General features: G+C 40.9%; 1 protein-coding gene across 6 annotated transcripts in view; it reads right to left on the bottom strand.

Annotated features, from left to right (window-relative positions):
* Window positions 1-24,859, bottom strand: part of PDE4D (phosphodiesterase 4D) — a 1,423,826-nt gene that overhangs the window by 1,240,097 nt on the left and 158,870 nt on the right. For 4 of the 6 annotated variants that reach the window (XM_084801381.1, XM_084801383.1, XM_084801380.1 and 1 more), the window contains exon 2: window positions 16,293-16,454. The gene's annotated coding sequence lies outside the window, so the exon portion shown is untranslated. The remainder of the gene's footprint in view (window positions 1-16,292; window positions 16,455-24,859) is intronic. The other 2 variants (XM_084801385.1, XM_084801384.1) reach the window with 1 other exon arrangement.

The raw sequence follows: 24,859 nt of genomic DNA, 5'->3' as shown, positions 1-24,859 counted from the left end.
ACAAGTCACCTTGGGAAGTACGAATTCATAGCATAAATTCTTCCAATCCATGAACATGGGATATCTTTCTACTATTTTGTGTTTCTTCATTTTCTTTCAACAGTGGGTTTTTTTTTCATTGTGAAGATCTTACAGTTTCTTTGTTAATTTATTGTAAGGAATTATTTTTATAGTACTTGTGAATAGTATTGATTCATTATTTACTTCTCAGCAGGTTAGTTGCTGGTAAGTACAAAATCTACTGATTTTTATCACTGATTTTTCTATATGAAAAATTCTTCCATATTTATCTTTTGGTTCTGATAGTCTTTTGTTGGAATCTTTAGGTATTTGTAAACACAGAAACAAATCATCAGCAAATGCGAACGGTTTGATAGCCTCCTTCCTTCTCTGTGTGCTTTTGGCTCTTCCTGTAGCTTAATTGCTCCAGCTGAAAGCTGTGGCTGTGCACTGAGCGGGAACCGTGGGACACTTCTCTTGTGCCAGATGTGAGAGGAGTGAGTTCAGCTCTTCTCCTTTCAGTGAGATACTGGCTCTACGTCTGTCCTCCATGGTCTTTCTCTAGCTAATTTGTACAGGACTTTAAGCATGAAGGGATCTTACGTTTTATCAAATACTTTTTTCTGTATCTGTTGAGACGATCACATGGTTTTGCCCTTTATTCTGTTGGTGTGGTGTGTTATGTTTATTGATTTGTATATATTGCACAATATCCCTACATCCCTTGATTTGTATATATTGAATCCCTACATCCCTGGATTAAAACAAACTTCATCAAAGTGAATGATCTTTTCTGGTGTCAACCAGATTTGTTAGTAATGCTGGGGTGATAAAACGGGTTTTTGGAAGGATTCACTACCTTTCAATTCATTGGAGTAGTTTGGAAAAACAAACTTTTACCTTTGTAGTTTTGCAATGATATTTTATAATCTGTAAGTTTTCTCATATTGCTCCCCGTTCACTTATCTAATGCTTTCTTACTCTCCATCTTCCTCCCCACACACAGTCATCTTCTGTTTTCACATGGAAACCTCTAAATCCAGGTTACTTGCGCTGGGCTTTGTTGTTGGTTTCCTTAGACTAATTTGGAGCTTAATTTGTTCTTGACTTTCTAAACTGTATTATTAAGTTGCCAGTTTCCACATCTGTTTTTATTTGAGGACTCATTGATATAAGTTTTCAGTTCTTCTTTGGCTGTATTCCATAAGTTTTGATATATTTTTGCCTTGAGTTTCATTTGTTCTAAGAAGGTTTCTTTAATTTCCTTTAATTTATTTGATAATAAATTGTTCATTTGTGTCATGCAGTCACCATATATCTATGTAAACTTTAAATTCCTTTCATTTTTTACTTTTAATTCTGGTTCACATGAAAGAATACAGAATATAATTTTTAATTTGTTAAGACTTGTTTTGAAATTAATATATGATTTATTATAAGGTGGATTTCTTGTACTGATGCAAAGAGTATGTATTCTATAGCTGGTGAAATATATATGTGTGTGTGTGTGTGTGTGTGTGTGTGTGTGTGTGTGTGTTTAGAAATGTCTGTCAAGTTCATTTGACCTCAATGTCATTTAACTCTCATGTTTTTCTGTTGGGTTTTTGTCTGGATAATATTTCCACTGATGAAATCTGAGTCTTAACTGTAACCATTGTTATTGTATTCACACAAATCTCTCTCCTTAGATATAATAATGGGGTTTATTTTGAGTGCTACAGGGAGTAATACCATAGAGTCAAAGCCTCCTCCATTCAAGCCTATAAATATACCAGGCCATGGAAACAAATAAGAAAAAGAGAGAGAGAGAGAGAAACAGCATCAGGAATTAACAAAGGGATGTCAGGAGAGCGTAAATGTACAGGGGGTGGTGGCATGGTAAAATAATAAACAGCCCACAGCTCCAATGCTGGCTCCCCACAGGGGGAGGAAAGAACACAACCACAAACCACAAACCACAGACAACATCAACCAGCACCGGGCACAGAGCAGAACTACACCTGATTCCAGCCATCCCCGTCATCCCCATGAGACCTGTGCGTTGGTGTGTAGTGAGGCTATTTACTCTACAGCAAACCTATCAGTTTCAAAACAAGTCTTAACAAATTACAAAAAAAAAGGGCATAGCCTGTATCCTGTCTGATGATGTGGAATGAAACTAGAAGTCAAGAATAAAAGAAAAAAATTTTAAAGTACACAAACATATGGAAACTCAAAGTTAGAGGACACAGAAAATCTATTTTTGAGCCTAACTTTTCTCCTTCTGACTATGTTTTAGTATGAGTTTTACTTCTTTAAAAAAAAACTTATGCTTTCATTTTACTGTTCTTCATCTCTTTACTTAAAGTTAGTTACAATTTTGTCCTTATTTTGTAACTAGATGGTTTTTGTCTCTTGTTCTATCCTCTTCCTCTCATATTTGTAAAGCGGGCCATGTTTGGGGGAGAACTAGAGAGCAGACACAGGTGCCACGAAAAAGGAAATGTGAAAAACGGGGTGTAAACTGGAGATAACTGAACAAGGCTAACACAGAGGTAAGAATCTCTACTCATTTGATATAGTGGTTGAAGTCTTAGAACAATGAGGAAGAAATAAAAGTGATGCAAATAGGAACGGAAGAAATCAAATTAATCTTATTTGCATAAGATATGATCTTATATTTAAAATACCCTAAATACTCTACCAGAAAACTGAAGAGGAATTTTAAATTTTGTATGGAAGTACGAAAGACTCTAAATAGCCAAAGTAATCCTAGTTAAAAAAAAAAAAAGATATTGAACAAAGATATAACACATAGTTACAAATTACATTTCAGAGCCAGAGTAATCAAAACAGTTTGACGCTCCTAAGAAAACACTTAGAACAAGGGAAAAGAAGAACCAGGAATAAGCCCATGCAATAGCTACTGATCCTTTGAGTTTAAATTGTTATCCTGACATTTTACTTACTGTGTGTACTCACAGGGATTAATATCCAGAATCTATAAAATGCCTTAAAAACTAAATAAGACACTAAAAGTATAAATAACCCAACAAAAACGAGAAAATGAATTTAGAGCCCTCCAAAGAGCATCTATAGATGCTCAATAAGTACATGAAAGAACTGCCCAACATCCTTAATCACATTTTTTAAAAAATCCAGAGCAGCCAAGATGACTCTCTGATGGGCAGATGCCATAGTACTGGAAGGCTATAAAGGCTGCTGGAAGAGACATGATATCAACAGTGTTACCCAGCTGTGAACCCTGTGAGATACCATATGACTGGCTTGGCAGGATATAGCCATGGATGCAAAAGTCATCACTGCTTGGATGCAATATTCCAGCACAGATCAGGGCGTGATACAGAGCCTTCAGGCCTAGCTGGAGTGCTATTGGAAGCTAATGTGTAGGCTCAATTTTCTTAACAAATATATTTTTATTACAAGCATACTAGCCTAGAGTACCTCACTTATAACTTGACTAACTTAAACAATATGGAAAGAGGATTAAAGAATACAATAATGAAACCATAAGGATATCAGTTTTGAAGATCAATTCTCCTGGTGTAATCAGCAGGATTTCCTCTGCTGGAACCTGGAGCAACCAGAACCTGGAACTTCAGCCGGAGCCCGGAGCCCTGAAGCCTTCCCTCGAGCAGTTCTCTTTAGGAGCGTCTCAAAGTGGAGTGATGAACAGCCAAAACTATCCCAAGTCTCCAAAGGCCCCACCTCCTGGTTTTGGCTCACATTTATATCTCCTCTCAGAATTTGTTCAAGGATTTTTTTCAGCTGGTTAACAACCAATCTCCCCCACATAGGTTTAGGGGATAAACATCACCTGCTCTCTCACAAGTCTTTTTCTCATCCCCCACTTATGATCTAAACAAAAAACATGTTTATCTCTCCTTTGTCTCCCCCTTTCTATGAAATAAAATAAGCCATATACAACAAAATAAGAATTATCCATTAAGTCACATTTACAAGGACCAGTCAGTCCATTTGTAGTTAATAATTTTTAAGAAATGATTCCACTATCTATCCTATGCTACTGATTCTTACCCTAATGACTAAATTTTTTATTTGTTTTTTTTTAACTTATATTAATACTGTGGCTATCTAGTCTTCAACCCCATCAGAGATCTCAGCAGGAAAAACTATTTAATATGAAGGAAGTGCAGGCAAGCAACTTCCAAAAGTATTGACAGGACAGAGAGCTGACTGTCTGGATAGTCACAAGTTCCTCTCCATTGTCAGGGCATTCAGTCTTCAGCCAGACAGCCCAAGGCATCTCACAGACTGCTTCTGGACTGTCTCAAGTTTCTCTCCCTCATAGGTACATCCCGCCTTCAGCCAGCCAGTCCAAAGCAGCACACAGACTGCTCTGAAGCAGGAATCCTGAAGGACTGGCCCACCTAACCTCGGCAAGGCTGGGCAGCCAATTTCTTAGTATCAGGCTTGATCATAGTGGACAGTGATTCTGTCATCAGCAGTAGAGATAAAGTTCCTCAGACTAGTGGCTATTTGCAACTATCGTTTCTTGATGCCGGCATAGACTGGAGGTGCTACCAGGAACAGATGTGTCTCTCTGTCATAAAAGCCCCTTATTATTAAATACCATTTTCTGTGGATCTCTGAAGTGTTTGAAGACCATCTATCTATTCTATCCTTTGAAAACATATACAAGAAAACTAAATAATGCTTATTCTATAGTTAAGTAATTTACTATCTAGTAAGATTTATAAGTGACCAACTACTAATTTCTATCTCCAACTATCCTGAACAAGTTATAAGTTATTTTTCACCTTTTCAAATAAGTTGTACATGTATAATATATATTGAATAAATGTCACAAAATGACCGTAAGCTTCTACCAACATAGAATATACAATTTAAGTTTCCATTAACATACCATATACAATACGTAAAGCAAATCTGAAAAAGGGAAAAAAATCTTAAATTTCCGTCAATCTACAATACCAATGAGAAATATCTGAATACCAATATAAATTATTTGAGGCTAGTAGATTCAATAATCTACATTTTATTCTATAAATCTATATCCTCCCTTATATCCTTCCCTTGTATCTTCCCTTCTTCCCTCCTTTTTCCCTAACATTAGATAAGATAGAAAGCTAAGAGGAAAAGAAGGATAGAAGAAAGAAATCCCTAAATGAAACTTTTCTTAACTTATAACTAACCCCCCCTAAGCAAAAATGAACATTGATAACCCACCACTGATGGCTGCTAGTGAAGGGAGAGTTAATTTTATGAAGGGGGTAGTTCCTCGTATGTTGCGCATGCTCCAGTGGGTCACCCCACATTGATCCATATACAGGAAGCACTAACTGAACTCCGTAGATTATAAAAATATTTCAAGGAGAGAATATGAACTTGGGAGAGGGACTTGGAGAAATCTAGGAGGATTTTGAGGAAGGGAGTGGGAGATATGACGAAAGTACATTGTACACAGGTATGGCATTCTCAAAGAATAAATAAAATAAAATACATTTAAAAACTATACTGAACTTCTCTCTCATTCTAGTCAGAATGACTATTAAGAAAACAAACAACAAATGATGGTGACGTTTTGGGAGGAATGGAACCTTTATATGGTGTTGGTAGGAATATAAATTAATCCATCCAGTACCCCAAGTAGCTATAAATTATCAATGATACAAACCTATTCAACTCTCCTACGTATAGACATGGAGGAATCAAAGTTAGCATACACTAGAGATAACTGCATACCCATATCTAACTTCATCATTAACTATTTACAGTTTCCAACTTATACAAAAATCCCAGCTGCTCACCAAATGATTTAATGCATACATATAATGAAGCATTAGTCAGCCATAAAGAATAAGGAAATAATGTCATTTGCCAGAAAGTTGATAGAACTAGTGATAAATTCCATGAAGCAAAATAAGCCATATTTAGAAAACAAATGCTTTATTTCAAATGTGTCATCTGTGTGCTTTTAAAATCATCAATATAGGTATGGAGCTGGTTAGGGGGAAAGCGTAGCATCTGTGCCCTGTGGCACTTGCCTGTAATCCTAGCATTCAAAGAGGCAGCAGTAGGTGGATCTCTGAGTCCAAGGCCAGCCTGAAGTACAAAGTGACTCTAGGACAGCCAAGGATACACAGAGAAACCATGTCTCAAAAATAAAAGAAGGAAAAAAAGAAAGGAAGGAAGGGAGAAAGGGAGCAAATAAGCGCTCTGAGAGAGAGAGAGAGAGAGAGAGAGAGAGAGAGAGAGAGAGAGAGAGAGAGAGAGAGAGAGAAAAGAAAGATATTATGTTGAAGAAGGAGGAAGGAACAAGAAAGGTCATGGATAGATAAATATGATCCAAGTATTATGTATTTTTATTTATCCATGTATATATGTATAGTGTCATGATGAAACTATTTTATGGAACTAACATATGCCAATATAATTTAAAAGTAGATGCCTCAACATTAGATGTTCATACATTTACAGCTGTACACTTCCCTGTTGAATTGATGTCTTGATTATTATGTCATGACCTTCATTGCCTTTTTTAGTTCTTGTCTTTTTCATATATACATTCCTACTTACTGGAGGTTTTCTTCAGTATGAAATGCCATTTTCCACTCTTTAACTTTTAGTCTGTGTTTGTTTTTGCTGGTGAAGTGAGTTTCTTGTAGGTAACATATTATTGAGTTTTTGTTTTTCTGTCCTTGGCGTTGCTGTAGCCATTCAACCAGTCTGTGTCTGCTAGATTTAGATTCAAGGTTATTACTGACAGATAAAAGTTTACTCCTGTTGTAACTTTTGATGTTCTCCTGATTGCTTTGCAGATTCTTCGCTCTTGTCTTCCCTTCTTGTTCCTTGCTCTGGTTTGACATAGCAATGTGTTGATAACGGCTGACTCATTTGTTTCTCTTTTGTGTATCTTTTTTCCTAATGTGATTTGTATTGTCACATGATTCCATGATTTCCCTTCTCATTTCATGTCTGAACATAGCATGCCTTCAAGTATCTTTTGCAAATCCAGTGTAGTTGTCTTGATTTCTGTCAGGTTTACCTTTGAAATATTTTTCTTTTGGCTTAATTTCTTATTGTGTGTAGTACTATCGGTGTGGTGGTTAATGCTGTCAAACTGACAGCATCTACAATCAGTGTGGGAGCCAGGCCTCTGGTCATGCCTGTGAGGTTATCTTGACAGCATTAACTGAAGTGGAAAGACCTGGCTCCTCTAAATGTCATATTCTCTACCTGGGATCCTAGACTGTATACATGAAAAACGTGAGCTGATCGGTGACATGCACTCATTGAGCTACACTTCTAATTCTGACTGGTATGTTGCTAACTGCCTACAGTTTCTATCACTGTGATTTTCTTGCAATAACGGACTATAGTCTCAAGCTCTGAGTTAATAAACCCTTCTTACCTAGATTGCTTTGGTCAAGCTATTTTCATCACAGCAACAGCAGAGAAATGCTGCTGCTTGGTTGGCAGCAAGTTTGTTCGAGACTTGAAATACTTAATTCCAAGGGTTTTCCTGAGAGTCCTATTGCGATGTTAGTAGTTTGGCACTTTTCCCTTTAGGTGTTTTAGACTTTTATAAAACTTGTTTTGAACTTTTAACAGCTTCTAATATACCGTGAAAATATCTTTCCTAGCCATGTCTATTTTAGGTCCTAGCCTTCTCTTCATGGATTTTCATAGCATTCCCATGTTTTCGAAAGTTTTCTGAAATTACTTTATTGAAGAAGTTTTCTGTTATGTTGGTGATTTCGTTTGTTGTCCTCAGATATTAAAAAAAAAAGGGGGGGAACATTTGTTTGATAGAATCCCAAACATCCTGTGAGCTTTCATCATTCTTTCTTTTTCCCCCTTTTTATCTGACTGAGGAATTTCCAAAGACCTGTTTCTCCCACTCATGCAAGCTGTTGTTGAAGCCTTCAGTTGTGTGTGTGTGTGTGTGTGTGTGTGTATGTGTGTGTGTGTGTATGTGTGTATGTGTGTATGTGTGTATGTGTGTATGTGTGTGTGTATGTGTGTGTGTGTGTATGTGTGTATGTGTGTGTGTGTGTATGTGTGTGTATGTGTGTATGTGTGTGTATGTGTGTATGTGTGTGTATGTGTGTATGTGTGTATGTGTGTGTATGTGTGTGTATGTGTGTGTGTGTGTATGTGTGTGTATGTGTGTGTGTGTGTATGTGTGTATGTGTGTGTGTGTGTATGTGTGTATGTGTGTGTATGTGTGTGTGTATGTGTGTGTATGTGTGTGTGTGTATGTGTGTATGTGTGTGTATGTGTGTGTGTGTGTGTGTGTGTGTGTATGTGTTTCTGATACACGGACCTCTCCCCCCCCCTCATTCCCCTCCGCTAGACTTCCCACTCACAACTTGTACTAACTTGTTGATTTCATTTACCTGCTTGTACTCTCTTGGACACTACTGTACTTTCTTATAACGATTCTTTCAGCTTCTTTGTCAAACATTTCATCCAGTTCTTTGACATCTGTGCCTAGAATGACTATACTCTTCTGAAACCATCTTATTGCCTTGTGTGCCATATGCCTTTTATTCCCACACTGAGATATTTACAGCTTATGGATGGGATATCTCTATCACAAGTATGAGATAAGTGACCTCCTCTTGAAAATATATTTTGGCGTCTAAGTTTGATATGCAAAGTGCAGTCATTCTGCAGTTTCTCTGGCTAAATAATGACTTTGAACATATCATAGTGAAGTCAGAGGGACTAGCTGTCTAGTAGCCCAAAAATGTGTAGTATAGGCAGCAGTGAGTGTGGGATGATCACAATGTGGTTACTTATAAAATAGGACTGGTAATACCTATCAGACAATAGGGTTTCCCTTAGGAATTTTCATAATAGCTTTGTTACTTAAAAGCCTCAGTCACTGACAGTTCAAAAATTAGTGATGGGCCTGGCATGCTTGTGTTCTGACAAGTCAGTGCTGCGGATGCTGATGCCAAACGAGGAGAGGCTGGGGGAGGAGGAGGAACCACAGAGCCCTTCTCCAGCGTCCATTTCCAGTCCTGGCATCAGTACATAATCTACATAATCGGGTAAGGTAGAGGGACAAGCAGGGGTCATGAGCCAGGAAGGTGGGATGATACTAGGACCCACTACGTTCCTGTCTGCCATTGGCAGTTTACACTCCCGGAGCAGGACTTTGGCTAATGCTAGACAAAGTTCCTCTGCACCCCGGAGGGATGACGACAGTTCCAGCCGGGACTCCCTCTCTCCTTAGCTGCAGCACATTTCTGGTACTAGAACGGCAGCCAGAGGCACCAGTTGCTCAAGGCTTCCTTAACAAATGTCTGTAGACAGAGTAGCAATATGAACACGATCCCGCCCCCACCCCTGCCCCATCATCAGATGCATGTGGACATCACAAAGAAGAGAGAGCAGTAATAACCACACAGGTGAAGCAGCTCCAGGAACCTGGTCTCTTACTGTACTGCTTCAGCAGAGCTGATTGCCTTTGATGTACGGAAAGTTGCTGCTCAGCTCCCACTCCTCCCAGGGTCATGCAAACCTAGGAGAAGGGTAATAGGTAGAGCATCAGGGTTGCTCAGAATTACCACACCCTGTCCCCCAAGGGCAGACAAGCTGTAAATTCGGTGCTCTCTCTGCACTGTGCCAGTAACAAATGCCTAGGTAGCATAAAGGTGGCAGAGACTGTGTGGGACCTGTTCTCAGACTTGGCAGGAGACGCAAGCCCACACACATATGGCCACATCCTTATTCTCAAAGGGCAGGTGCTCTATTCCCTTGGACCCTGGGGCTAATTCCCCCCCCCCCAACTCTCTCTCTTCACTACAGGGTAAAAGACTCATTGGGTTCACGTCCTGGGCATTCGGCTGAACGAAGCTGAGTCTGTAAAGCAGGTCTCCAAGCCCCCAGCCCCTGTCGTGGTGTGTTTACACAATCCCAAAGTTGAGGATAATAGCTCATACCTCAGGTGATTCCTGGCTATAACACCTGGACATTGTCTAGGAGGTAGGATGAGACCAGCTAATATGCAGATTCCAGGCTACAAGTCCATGGGGGTTGTGAAACTGGTGGTATCTAGGATTGCCAGCATCCATGTGGACTGAGTGGGGTATTAGATGCTCTTTGACTCCTATTGTGCAATGGGGGAATTTCTCCTTGCCCAGGTGTGGAGCTGGGAGGCAGGTGTTACAGAATTTTGTTTCTCTAACTATCTGGTTTTCCAGATCTCTGAAACAGCCCATCTTATATCGTCAATCTCTCTGTCTCTTCCTCTAAGTCTCCCCTGGCTTCATTTCCAGCATTCTCCCACACTCACGCGTCTTACACAGGACATGCACACTTGGTAATATGGTTCTTCTCTGGTGAGGAAACGAAGACGGGCCATCTCTATTCAGCCATGAGTCTGTGAAATGTTTGCCCAGCTAGCATAAGTGCTCCCCAACTGGACTAGCTGGATGCTGAGGGTCGACTCTATCCAAAGTCTTCTGCCTGGCAGCCATGTAGATGGAAGACTCAAGAGCATAGGGCCTTGGCTCCTCAGACTTCAGGAGAACCCTGGGCTTCCATAACACACCCAATCGCAGAGAACTGTTCCGCAGTGGGAAACAACTTCTCATCTCTTCCTTCCTCCTATGTTCACTGGGAATTCTAGTTTGATTCTAACTTCAGAGAAATAGAAAAACGTTTGTTCCACCACACCGCCTTCTCCCAACTCCTGAACTGGGAGAACTCTCAGGTGAAGGGCTGAGAGTGAGCCCCTCCCCTTAGAGAGTGGAGAGGCTTCCCACAGGCCTGTAATGAGCTGATCCAGAGACCTCAGAGCAGCTGGTCACGGCTCCTAGCTCCCTTCTCATCCATCAAGAATCTTGAGTGATTGACTTCCATTAATAATATTAACAGTTTTCTCACTAACCCAAACACGGTAGTCTCGTCTCCACTGGCATGCTTATGAAACAGGCTCAGAAATAATCTGAAGTGCTTTGTTATCAAGATGAAAGTGTAACTTTTTACCAGCGACCTCTTCTGCAGATAAAGTGCTCATATACAATAAATAAATAAATATTTAAGATTGCCCATGCTTTTCTTCAATTACCTTATCCTACCTTGAGTTATCCTAAAAACACACACTGTTTTGGGGACATTGCCTATTCTTAATTACTTTATAAATTTTGAAAACTGGCAAAATAGTATTTTTATGAACGTTGCTAGACCAATATCTATCAAAAATAAAAATTAGTTTCTTGAAGCTACCTGCCATAGATTCGAACTTATATTTTCCCTTTGGGAAATTTCTATCCATCTTTTTTCTGTACTTAAAAAAAACAATAATTCTTCAAGCAACACCACATGCTGGTGAGGATGTGGAGAGAGAGGAACACTCCTTCATTGATGGTGGGAATGCAAACTAGTACAGCCACTTTGGAAATCTATCTGGCACTATCTCAGAAAACTGGGAATAAGGTTCCTCAAGACCCAGCTATTCCACTCCTTGGAATATACCCAGAAGATGCTCCAGCACACAACAAGAACATTTGCTCTACCATGTTCATAGCAGCCTTATTCATAATAGCCAGATCATGGAAACAGCTAAGTGTCCCTCAGTAGAAGAATGGATAAAGAAATTGTGGTACATATACACTATGGAATACTATTCAGCTATTAAAAACAAGAAATTCCTGAAATTTGTGGACAAATGGATTGAACTAAAAATGAGTTAACCCAGAAGCAGAAAGAGTCAAATGGTATATATTCACTTATATCTGGACACTAGCCCAAGCAGCATGTCCCATGAAAGTCTTCACTTACCAGGAAAGTGGGACAGAGGGGAGGGCATCCTATTGGGACTCTAGATGAGAGAAGCATGGGAGAATGGAGAAATAGAAGGATCTAGAGGGTCCTAGAAATGTACAAGAACATTATGACAGGCGGATCTGGGCTCAGGGGTCTGGCTCAAACTATGACACCAGCTAAGGACAATACGTGCAGTAAACTTTGAACCCCTACCCAGATCTAGCCAATGAACAGGACATTCTCTACAATTGAATGGAGAGTGGGCTCTGACTTTGACCATGTCCCCTGGATAGGGAGGCCTGGTGGCACTCAAAGGAAGGATAGCAGGCTACCAAGAAGAGACTTGATACCCTATGAGCATATACAGGGGGAAGAGGTCCACCTCATACACAGTCATAGGGGAGGGGAGTAAAGGGAAAATGGGAGGGAGGGAGGAATGGGAGGATACAAGGGAGGGGATAACAATTGAGAAACAACTGTTTCTCAACAATTGTTTATTAACAATTGTTAACCAAATATATTTAAAAAATCATTTTTCTTGTAGGTAGGTGGGACAAACACTTTTAATTCCAACACACTGGGAGGCTGAGGAAAAAGACTACCATGAGTTTGAGGTAAACATGTACATATGCAGTCTTAGGCTAGCCTTGAGTATGTAATAAGATTGTCTTTTTAAAAAGATATGTAGATATATACATAGAGGATATAAATATAGATATATCTTACTGTTGAAAAAGTAATGAATAAATGAACAAATTAAAACTGAGTGACTGAATGAAGGATGTTGGTATTAACGACTCACATTGCATTTGTTTGACTTAGAATTCTCTGGACTCGTGTGACTGAAGTGCATCATACTCAGGGCCCTGTGGCTGTAAAGGACAAGGAACCTAGAACTCTGCTGTGTTCACATGTGGTGTTTGGCCAGGCTGCCCCTGTCTCTCTGCGCTCCATCACACTGCTGGTCTGCTGGCACACGGGTGTGGAAATGGACACCAACATCAATTCACACACCTTCTAGTTTCAGCGTCACAGACTCACCAAAGATGCTTTTACAGGTGAAGAAAACATAACCTTGACCAAAAAAAATGTACTGGATAGCAGAGAGCTAGAGGAAAAAAGCAGGATTTCACAGAATAGGGTTCCATCTCCCTGGAGTGCAGGGCTGAGGAGGGGTCCTGAAAGGCAGATGTGTCTCAGCAATGCTAATAGAGAGAAAGGGAGAAGCAGGAGAAGAACTGGAAACAGAGGTGGGGGAGCAATGCTCTCTTTGAGTTGTGGCCCTAAAAATCATACTCCCGCATTCCCCTGCCTCACACGATCACAATTTATATTGGAAGGCTCTCTTCATAATTTGCCACTGCAAAATGCTTGTTTGAACTTCATTCTATTTATGAATGCAGGATCAAGCTGTAAGGTGAATTCATTTTTAAATTGCATGGTTTATTTGCTGAGTTCATCTTTGTTTTTTTTTTTAAATTCACTTTTGCTCTCTTAACACCTATTATGAACCATCCATGCCGTGCCTTGTTTTCACATTGGCTAATCTTTGCAGTCACCTTTCCATTAGCTGTGGTTTCAACTCATTAAAAACATATGTCATCCTGGGATTAACGCCTGATTCCTATATTATTTTAATGCCAAGCCAATTACATCTTGGAGCATACAATCTGATGTACCTTTTGACTCAGAATTTGTATTTGATTCCTGGTTCTTGGCTCCTCAATATTGTCAAGAGGAGAACAGAAACAGCTGATTACCACGAGCTCCAAAGACAAGAGCTTTGGCTTGTTTGGCTCCCCGTGCACATGGGGAGGGGTCTGTAGCATATGCAGAAATACATCCCCCTGGCTTTCATGATAACGTCAATAACAACAGTAGCAATAAAAGGAATAGCAATATCTTTCCCTTCACCTAGCAATTCTGATAAGTCCTCCTGCATTGATCCCAAGTGGCCAATCATACACTTGTTTACTCTGTACGCAGTATTCCAGGCCACATTGTTTACTGTTATTAATAGTTGCAGTATCCTGAGCAGTAAGTATGTAAAATCTCAAATAATCTTTGCAGCCTGTGAGATCACATGTTTTACCGTCATCTCTGTTTCAGAAATTAAAGCCCCAGGGCACTGAGAGTTCAGCAGTAACCTGTGTGGCTAACACGTGGTCAGGAGGGGAGCCAAGCCAAGTAACCGGGCAATGGAGCCTACACACATCGCCCCCATGCTTCTCCAAGGCACTGCTCTGTCTACTTCCCACCTACGTTGGAATGAGGGTCCAGGATGCATGGACAGGAGTGAGGGTCAAGGTGTAGGAGGGATGGACTTCCAGATTCTAAGAAGATGAGCAATTCACTAAGGTTGGACAGGTTTCCACAGTGTTCGTCACCAGGCAATGCAAAAATATAAAATAAAACAAACACACCCACACTAATCATTGGTTCCTCTTCTTCATCCTTCTATAGCAGTGGTTCTCAACCTTGCTAATGCCAAGACCCTTTAATACAGATCTTCATGCTGTGGTGACTCCCAGCCATACAGTTAGTTTCGTTGCTACTTTGTAACTGTAATTTTGCTACCATTATGGATCCTAATGTAAATATCTGATATGCAGGATATCTGATACGTTATCCCTGTGAAAAGGTCGTTTGACACTCCCCACCCCCCCGAAGGGTCATGACCCACAGGTTGTCTAGCGTTTGCTAATGTAGATATTTGGCCTCCTTTGAACCCTTTCATCAGCACAGATTGCGGAGGCATTGATAAATGATCTTGCATTACTTGTCTATATTAGACACATTGCAGAGTCATGATAACCCAAGAATGTATCTCGTCCTGATAGAGCATCATCCATTGGGTGATACCAAGTGCTGTACTTGGCAAACTGCTCTTCATGGGCAACTCATACAAAAGCTTTCCACCTTTCCTAACCTGCGTCAGCATGGCAACACAGTCCTGCTACACCAAGGCCTGATTCTTCTGCTAGCCCCATATTTCACTCAAGTAAAAGGCCAGCACACTTCGACAAAACCTAGGCATTCACTCTGTATGCTGTTTAATATCAAGTTTAATTCTATTTCAGTTTTGAGATATGATATGAAATACTGAACTATATCAACATTTTTTAGCTTGATTTAAATAAGTAAGAAATAAATAGTCTGGACCAGGAATATGGCACAGCAAGTCAAAGTGCTTGTCACCAAATCTAACCATCTGAGTTCCATCTCTGGAGGCCACATGGTTAAAGAAAAGATGAAACTGTAATTGGAACATGTCCTCTGACTTACACACACACACACACACACACACACACACACACACACACCACAGACAGAGACACCTCCCTATAAGTAAATGTAATAAAAATAGTTTTTAAACAACAAAAGTAATTTTAATGAAGGAAATAAATGAAATGAAATACCAGCAAAAAAAAAAAAAGAGAGAGATAGGATGACATCGATTCAAATATCCAGCAATCTTACTATGACCCACAAACAGTAATAGGCTTGCGTCCTCCTTTTGGGGGGTATCTGGAATCAGGACTCACTGAGGCAAAGCAATGAATCAAAAGATTTCAGCTGAGGTCTGGATAAATAATTCAATGAGCGCAGCACCTGTGTAGCAAGTGTGGATACCTGAGTTCACCGCCCCACAATGCACACAGCTGTGTGTAGTAATGTCTACAAATGATCCTGCTCCAAGCTGGGGTGGAAACAAGAGCCCCTTGAAGCTTTCAGGCCAGCTAGTGTGGCATATTTTGCAACATTAAAATAAAAATAAAAATTAAAAAACGGACCCAACCAAGGCGGAAAGCTATGAGGGGCTTAAATGTGCTGTGTGCCATGGCATGGGTGCACACACACACAGACACTGACATGTACACAAAAATGATTAGACTTTTTTTGTTAATTAATCAATTTACTTTGTATCCCAGCCTCAGTTTCACCTTCCTTGTCTCCTCCCAGTCCTCCCCACAACCAAATAGAATTTTTGAAAGAAGACTTTAATCGGGCACGTACTACATGAGGGTCCAAGCATGAAGCATCACCTCTGCCTATGGTTTAAGGGTTGACAGACAGCGCATGTTTTCTTGCAGGAGGGGAGTCACAGCAGATACACATGGAAGGACAGAGCTCCAGACTGAACGCTACTGAAACCAAGAAATGAGCTTCAAAAGTCAGAAGCAAGTCCTAAAAGCAAGCCATAGCTGATTTCCCCTAAAATACCTGAATGACGCAAAAGCACGCAGCCTCCCATCCCCATTGCCCTCTTAAGGTGCCAGCGAAAAGGGCAAGTGTCCGTCCCACAACCACTGCTCCAAGCCTTTTTCTAGAACAATCTTGGGAGTCAGATATAGCTAATAAATTATCCGCTGGCCTTTCTTCGAAGTCAGCTCACGATCCCCATCACCGTGGAACCTCTGGGCAGCAGCTATCTCATCTTCGCCACCCACTCGCTCCCTTGCTCACCAGCTCAGACCCTCACATAACACACAGTCTCTCAGGTTTCTAGTCACATACTTTCTTACCTAACAAGACAAGCTTTCTTCAGACTCTGCCTCGCAGGCTTTGGTAAATACCTTTAGTTCGTCTGAGGGCAGGCAGGGAGTGCGATGTTGCCGCAGGCGAACCTGAATGTGATTTGTTGCTAGGGGACGGGTCTCCTCCAGCTGTAGGGTTTCATCTGGGACCTGAAAGCAAAGAGAAAACATCGTAAGCAGCAGCTGAGGTATCTCACAGGAAAATCAAATTAAGAAGATCTGGCTCTCTGACACCAAGTACTAAAAGCATACTCACGTTGGTTTGTTTGGGTTTTGTTTGTTTGTTTTTCTTCAAACAAAGCCATGAAACCCTGAGTGGTCAAACGCCCCCAAATTCAGGTTGAAGCAGAGTGGAACCACCCTCAATAAGCCTTATTCTGAAAGCACTAACTTGAAAAACAATCTACGATAATAGAATTTCCACATTCAGCTGATAGTTAGTCGGTTCTGGGGAAAGCCAGTGGAAAGTTTTATTTAAGAAGTAACTCCCAATCTTCATTTACAAGATTTGCCTTTTATTATACAATAGTGCAGGGAAAAAAAACTTAACGCCACCCACAGAGCTATTGTGGCAGTAGAAGGGAATCTGTGTAGTCAGGGAAGGAAAACGCAAAGAGCAAAACTCAAGGGGACAGGAGTAGAAGATAGAGTATAAAGGTTTCATCCACCTCAGCCTGTACTTAAGGGCTTGTATGCAAGTGTCACCTTATACTGGGGCTCCTTTGGCCATCTCACCAGGACAGTGGTGAATCACCAGTGCCTCTCCCAGAAGCCAGATCGTATGTGATTGGCGCTGGTGCTGCTGTTTGTGCAAGCTTCCCAATTCAGCCCTGGTTAGAGAACAAATAAAGGGCTTCCGGGGGAGAGGGTCATGACTTCATGACTGTAGAGCAAAATTTAATTTAGGAAATAGACTACGAAGTCCCAATCAGCTTATAACACTGTGGCCAACATCACTATTCCCAATACTAGACATTTTCAAAACATGATCTCTAAGGCTCCCCGAGACCCTACAAAGTGGATGAGGCCCAACAGCACTGGAAAGCACAGTAATGTTCCCATTTTCTGGGTCAGGTAAACAAGTGGTGGCAATAAAGCAGCAAGTCCATGCAACACAGTAATTGGCATATGAGTTAAGTACATAGAATATTCCCAATAAATGTTCAGTGGACTAAGGAATTGATGCTCTGATCAACAAATCAACAATAATTTATACGTATATCCAACCAAGTGAATCAAACATTGATGCAAAGCAGATTAACAAAACAAAAATCATAGTTTGGGGAAGATTCTTGGACTCTTATGACCAGCAACTTGGAAAGAGGTTTTCCATGCCTGGCACTCGAGTTTGTATTAGATAGTCCATAGATTTGGGGAGAACACTGTCACTCCCAGTTGTATAACTTCATTTAATACACACACACACACACACACACATATATATACATATATGTAAATATATATTTTGTATACACATACACCTATATGTGTATAATTTTAGATAAACATAATATGGTTTAGATAAAAATAATATGGTTCTCTATGGCATTTTAAAACATCTTTATTGCCATTTTTTCTGTCCCTCTGCCCCTTTGTGTTTACTTCCCTCCCACTTCCCCAGGTAAGTGCCCCCATCATTTCTTATTTTCCCCTCCATAGCAACTGTGTCCTACTACTTCCCTCCCCTAGAGTACCTCCTCTCCTCCTGACCCATGGTCAGTTTTCACTTTTCTTGTATCTGTTGTTATTCCAAATGATAAACTCTCATATAAAGACCCAGTAGTCTCCAGAAATAAGGGAGAACATACAACATGTAGAGACTATTACCATTGCCTGTGGCTTCCTACCAGAAACTAAACTGAAGACACTATGCACCTGAGACAGGACTTGAAAGAATTGTGCTGGAAACCTCTTCCCTGAAAATTAGCATAGTGTGGGAAAAAGGTATGAATGCTGCCAAGGGAGAAAAACAGTGAGCAGTCCTATTCAGCTGTCTCCTAATGACAGCAATAACCAGCTCAGCATAATATCACTAAAGATGCAATAGTGGCACTTACAGCATCAGGCAACCAGGCAACCATCAGCCATCTCTCCAGACTTAAGGAATTCATTATTGGTACTGTAAACCTAGTCCACTATCAGTGCCTGGTGAGACCATGGACCCTAATGGAAGAGCCATACTCTTTCCTACTGCTACTTCCCTTAACTAGTATAAATTCCATCTGTATTCTAAATACTTATCCTTATACCTAAAAGTAAGCATAGCTCTCACTCCTTATAGAAGAAGCTTATTCTAAGAGCAGAGATCACTACAAAAAAATCCCACCTCGTAAAAATGCAGAGAAGAACTGACTATAGATTTCCAAGCCCTAATTACCTCATCTACAACACAACCTCTGTACATAAGGCTCTGGGAACTTTGTGGAAGAGCAAGCCGAATGATTGTAAGAGCCAGGAATTAAGTCCAGGGAAAGGACATCTGTTCCAAGATGCTGTCTTCTATAGGTGACAGGAGAGCTGTATCCTGGAAGCCTCAACAGTATGATTGTCTAAGCAAGGCATAGATATGATGAAGCCAATGGGTATGCCAATGTAGGTGGAGCAATGTTCACAGACTCAGCACCCAGCAGAGCTATAGACAATTAATAGTTGATGAGAGTGGAGAATTATTCTCATCCGGGGATAGGCTAACCACTCCCCAGAGGTCAGCACTAAACATATAGGAGCAACACTAAGTGACCTCAGCAGGTTGTGTGTATAAATTTACACATACACAACACACACTTGCCAACACATGTGCATGAGTGAGTGTGTGTCTGTGTGTCTGTGTGTCTGTGTGTCTCTGTGTGTTGGTTACTGTCAATGAATAATAGACCGTGAAACTGAGGAAGCATGGGAGGGACACTGAAAAACTGGAGAGAGGAGGAAGGAGAGGGTTGTAAATACAGTATTCATATATAAACTCCTCAAAGTAAAAATAAAAATGATTAAAATCATAATTAAATAAATCAATGCTAATTCTATATAAGAGAAGGAAGGCATCTTCTGATGTTCTTCTTATCCTCACGGTCTAGACTTACTTCTGTTGCTGTGATAAAATACCCTGGCCAAAGGCAACTTTGAGGAGGAAGGGGTGTGTTTGGCTTACGGTTTCAGTCTATAGTCCATGATTGCAGAGAAGTCAAAGCAATGACTTAAAGCATCACACTAAAACCAGAAAGAGAATGAGTCCATGGATGCTTCCTCCCTTGATTGCTTGTCCAGCACTAAACTCATTTCTTCCACTCTTAAACAATCTGGGGCCAGCCTATGAAGTAGTGCAGATGGTTGAACCAACACATCCTGGATCCAAGGACCAGAAAACATTTTCAACAAAATCATAGAAAAAAAAAATCCTCAATATAAAAAAAAAGAGATACCTTTAAACATACAAGAGGCTTACAGAACACCAAGTAGATTAGAGCAGAAAAGAAATTCCCCCTGCCACAAAATAATCAAAACACTAAATGTACAGAACCAGGAACAAATACTAAAAGCTGAAAGGGAAAAAGGCCAAGTAACATATAAAGGCAGACCTATCAGAACCACACCTGACTTCTCAACAGAGACTCAATACTTTGATAAATCAATCAGTGCCCCAAACAAACAAGTAAATACTAAGTGAATGTCATTAATTCTGTTCACAGCTGCACGTGGAAGACTAACCATTAGACCTGTATGCCATGCCCAAGGAGGTTTGAGTTCAGACTCCATGAACCATCTAAGCACTTTCAACCACCTAGGATGAGACATTAAAGCTTATGTTTCCCTTGAGATACCAATCATCAAAATTCAAGATGGTGGGATGTCTTTTCAATGACCCTGAGTGATGCCGTCAAGCACAACACTCAACTACATAGCCACAACTGAAACATAGGATGAAGTTATATGGCTCAATGGACTGTTCATTATAGTAGGACATCTTAGACCATACTAAATAATAAAGTGAATAAAACTCCAAGACTCTGAAACTTTTTTCAAAATAGAGTGAACTAGGACTACATCCCAATATAAACTGATAGCTACTGGTTTTACCCACTCCTAACACAATGCTGTGTCCTTATCTGCCAACACTCTTGCTCTCATCTGACTGTCCTTCTCTGATATGCTTAATAATTTATAAACATTTGAAGTTCTGCTCCTGTTGATGACTTAAGTCATGCTTGGGATAGAGGGAAAAGAAGGAAATGCATACCCCATAAGCATGCAACACACACCTCATTAGGGATATCACATCAGAGCTCATGTGAAATCAACCCTTCATTGCCATGAGAACTTTCTGATGTGTGACCTACAACTATGCACTGGCCCTGATGGAAGTGATTCAGCCACAGGCACTCATTTCCTTCCTTTCCTTCAGATCATGAGTGGAAGGTCAGCTGTCTCTTGGGAATATGAGAATTTCCAACAGGATCTATAATGATTTTCGTTTTTATTTTATTTTCATCAGTAGGTAGCATTTGACAAAATTCTATACTATTGTCTCCACGTGGTCACAATTAGAATGATGAAGCCTTAGTCCTTCACAGATCATTTACTGCATTACTTTGAATCTCATTTACTCTGTGGAACATCTCCCGTCCAGCATGGTTTAGGATACATGGACATGATGTTTTCTTGTTGTTTCTTGCTTTGTATTTAAAGATGAATCCTGATGGCCTTGTCATCTGATGAGCCATCGGTAAATATATGAACCATCACAGTATATCTTGGTGAAAGGGAAAGGTTCCTCTTTTTTAAATTTTATTTTACTTGTAAGTGTATGTATGGGAAGGGCATGTGCATGTGTGAGTTCAGTAGCCTGTGGAGTCCAAAGAAGTCATGAGATACGGAGCCGGGGTTACAGGCAGTTGCAGGCTGCCCAATAGGGATGCTGGGAACCAAACTCCAGTCTTCCACAAGTAGAGTAGCAAGTGCTCTTATACACTGGACCAACTCTTTAACCCCAGAAGTTTCCTTTTTAAGAACTGATGGACTCACTGAGACTGCGGTAGCATGCTCAAGGTTTGCACGCGTTCAAGTCATACCAGGCCCCAGCACAGAGAGGGTGAAGTAGACACAGGCTCCCATGCCTAACCAAGAAACTATCTGTAATTGATACCCACTGGCAAAGGGAAAATTAATGTTCTCCAAGGGAGACTCACTGGGTCTATTAACCACTCTTCAGAGCCAGCCCTATGCCCAGGAGCAGTTAGTCAGCACAAAAGGAACTCAATGGTATTTTTAATAGACTTTTTATTCAGTGGGCTTTGTTTGGGAATTTCTTTTGTTTTATAGATCTTTTGTTTGAATATTTTCAGGTTCGATGGGTGTATTTTGTCTTATATTTTTGTTTGCTTATTTGCTTACTTGTTTTTATTTATTTGTTTTGTTTCTAAGAGAGAAAAAAGAATATAAAGTTAGGTGGGTATGGAGGTAGGGAGGATCTGCAAGAGACTGGAGAAGTGGGAAGTGTGATCAAACTATATTGTATAAAAATATGTTTTTCCAAGGGAGAAAGAACTGATGTGATGGGCTCTATCATGCACACGGTATGTGTGTGAACATGCAGAGCCTGTATCTCTCTGATTATTCAGCTAGGCTGGCCAGCTAGCAAGAGGCACATATGCTCCTGTCTCTTCCTCCCCAGTGCTATGATAAGAGGCACACTCCATCCTGTCCTGTCTGGCTTTCTTATGCAGGTGCTGGGATCAAACTCTCGTGTGTTGAGTTTTCTGTCTGGACCATATCCTTGGCCTCAAACAACAGAGAAAGGGCTCTGTTCTGGCAAACAGATACAAGATTAGCTCACGTCAGTGCTGCGAGGAAGATAAAGGGGAGTGAGTTAGGATCCAATGATGGCGGGTGTGTTAGCACCAAGAGAGAATGCTCATAAGACGACCTCAGAGAAAGCCAACATCATGGCTGAATCAAGAAAGAGCCTAGCCTAGGTAAGGGAGAGAAATGGGCAGAGAAAGTGGAGAAGGAAGACAGAGGCAGCTCAAGGTGAGCCACATACTTCAAGATTAAGACTTGGATGCTGTTCCAGATCCAATGAGAAGCCACTGGCTAGTGTTCCGTGGGAAGACAGCGTTAACTCAGAGCGATGGCGTATAACCCCAAACACAGGTGGAACTGCTCTGCTGTTGCCATTACACCAGGAGAACTTGGGGTGTTCCTGAGTTTAGAGCAGAGAGCCCCAGAATCCCAAGTTCTCCTTGGGTGCCAGTGTTCACAAATGCTACTTAAAACATCCCTACTGCAGGCACTTAGCGGTTAGGAACAGCCACCTATGATGCTGACCCGCTGAGCTACCAATTCCTGAAATCTTATTTTGTTGGAGCCAAGTGTTAGCCAAGCCAGGATCCACCAGAAGACAACTGTCAATTGCTTTATAGAAAAGAGGAAGGGGAGTCTGAAAGGGAGAAACTGTGAGCTTTATCACCAATGGTCTAGCAACTACATGGGTTCTTACATAATTTCTTCAGCAAGGCATTTGAAAAAGTACCAGCTCCGTTATCCACTATTGAATTATTTCTATCAAAATACAGTGTAAAATGCAAAACACTAAATGCTATTATAAACTAGTACTGAACTTTACGACATGTTTCATTCTGACACTAATAGACTTTTGTAAAACTTTAAGAGCTTTTCTTGCATGAGATCAGTAAAATGTCATTTTTTTTCCTCAAGCCAAAAAAGATAAACTTTATGAACCGTATTTTTGCCATTCCTGTGAGATGCCAGCTTGATTAAAATTTGCCTAAATGTGCTTCCAACCTGGCAGAGAACCAGTGCTCAGTCACTGAAACAGGTGGCACTTCAGTGAGGAAGGTGGTTTTGTCTTCTCAGAAACGTAGATCAAAGCACCCCATTTTACACAACCCCATCATCTGAGAACAGCATTCACAGAAGAGCCTTCCCCGCAACAGCAGAGATACGAGGTTCTTTCTCTCCACGCCCCCATACTCTTCAATGCCAACTCCAAACCCCTTAGCAAACCCACCAAGGGCTGTACTACAAGAGTCTTGATAGGACTGCAGGCTTCCTAAGAGTTTGAAATAACCGCAACAGCGGATGCTGGGCATTACCCACGTGACACAGCTCATCTATGCTCTGAAAGCAGGAAGATGAAGAGATCACAATTAGAGAAGTGCTCCTCAGGGAAGTGCTCCTCTGGAATTATGATGTAGAAATACATATCTAAGAGTACGCACATACACACACGGATAGGTACATGTTCTAGAGAAGAAGTCAATAATTGACACGAAATCCCTAAAGTGGCAACATCGTTTCCTCTTTTCTTGGTATATAAACAATAAGATATTTCACAATGTTGCTGCTGTAGTCATTTATAAACCTTTGAGTTGTATATTAATATTTATTAATTAGGATATTTTCAGCTTCTTAAGCAGTTCAAAGGACCCTGGAGCTTCATATTTGCCTTTTTTTTTTTTTTTGAGATAGTTTCTCTGTGTTACAGCCCTGGTTGTCCTGGAACTCCCTATGTAGACCAGGCTGGCCTCAAATTCACAGAGATCCATCTGCTTCTGCCTCCCGAGTGCTGAGATTAAAGGCCACCAATACTTGGCTCACGTTTGCTCTTCTAAGAAAAAAAAAATCACCTTAGGCTGCATTACCAGCCCTTCCCTATAGATGGAGAAACTTAGTTTGAGTTTAGTTATTGTTTGTTTGTTTGTTTTGTTTTGTGTTTTGAGACGGAGTTTCTCTGTGCAGCTCTAGCTGTCCTGGAACTCTCTCGGTAGACCAGGCTAGCCTTGAATTCAGGGAATCTGCCTGCCTCTGCCTCCCACTCCTGGGATTAAAGGCGTGCGCCACCGTGGCCAGCTATGAAACTTGTTTTTCCAAGTCCACTTTTGTTCTAATTGATCTCCCCCTGTGCAGTAAGTGGACAGTAATGGCATGAAAGCCCTGTTTGATGCTAAAGCACCATTTTCCCAAACGCTAACACTGCACAGCAGGCGCTCTTACAACAAGTGTGCTCAGGTTCCAGAAGTTCCAACAACTTCCTGTTCTTCTCATCAGCAGACTCAAGCCCAGCCTTAAGCTGAAACAGGCTGTCAAAGATCAGGGCCGTTTTCAAATTCTAGATCTTACCGTTTCTGTCTGTTCTTCATCAAAACAGCGGCCAGAACTCAAGGACATAAGCAGTCAGAGCCCGCAAAGCCCTCCACCACACAGAGCTCCACCCTGCCCCTGCGACTGTCTAACTAACAAGCCTTCTTCCATTTTCAAGATTTACACATCTAAGCTCTTTGTATTTATTTGTGAGACACAGGACAACATGGTTTACTCTTCTAAAACGCAGAAGGATAAACTAGCAGGGCATACACAAAGCATCTTTTAGTGATGAACATGGCAGTCATGTCACACACGTGGTACTCGGGTAGAGTGTTCCTACCAGTTTGAAAAATGCCTTGGCCACTATCAGGGGATGATAAACCTGGTAAGTGCACAAAGCAGCATAGCAGACACATCTCAAGCTGTTCATAGCACCGGAGATCTTAGGAGCAGTT

The sequence above is a fragment of the Acomys minous genome (genome assembly GCF_964271855.1).
Source record: "Acomys minous genome assembly, chromosome: 11".
Classification (NCBI taxonomy): domain Eukaryota; kingdom Metazoa; phylum Chordata; class Mammalia; order Rodentia; family Muridae; genus Acomys; species Acomys minous.
This window is presented reverse-complemented; position numbering and strand designations above follow the sequence as displayed.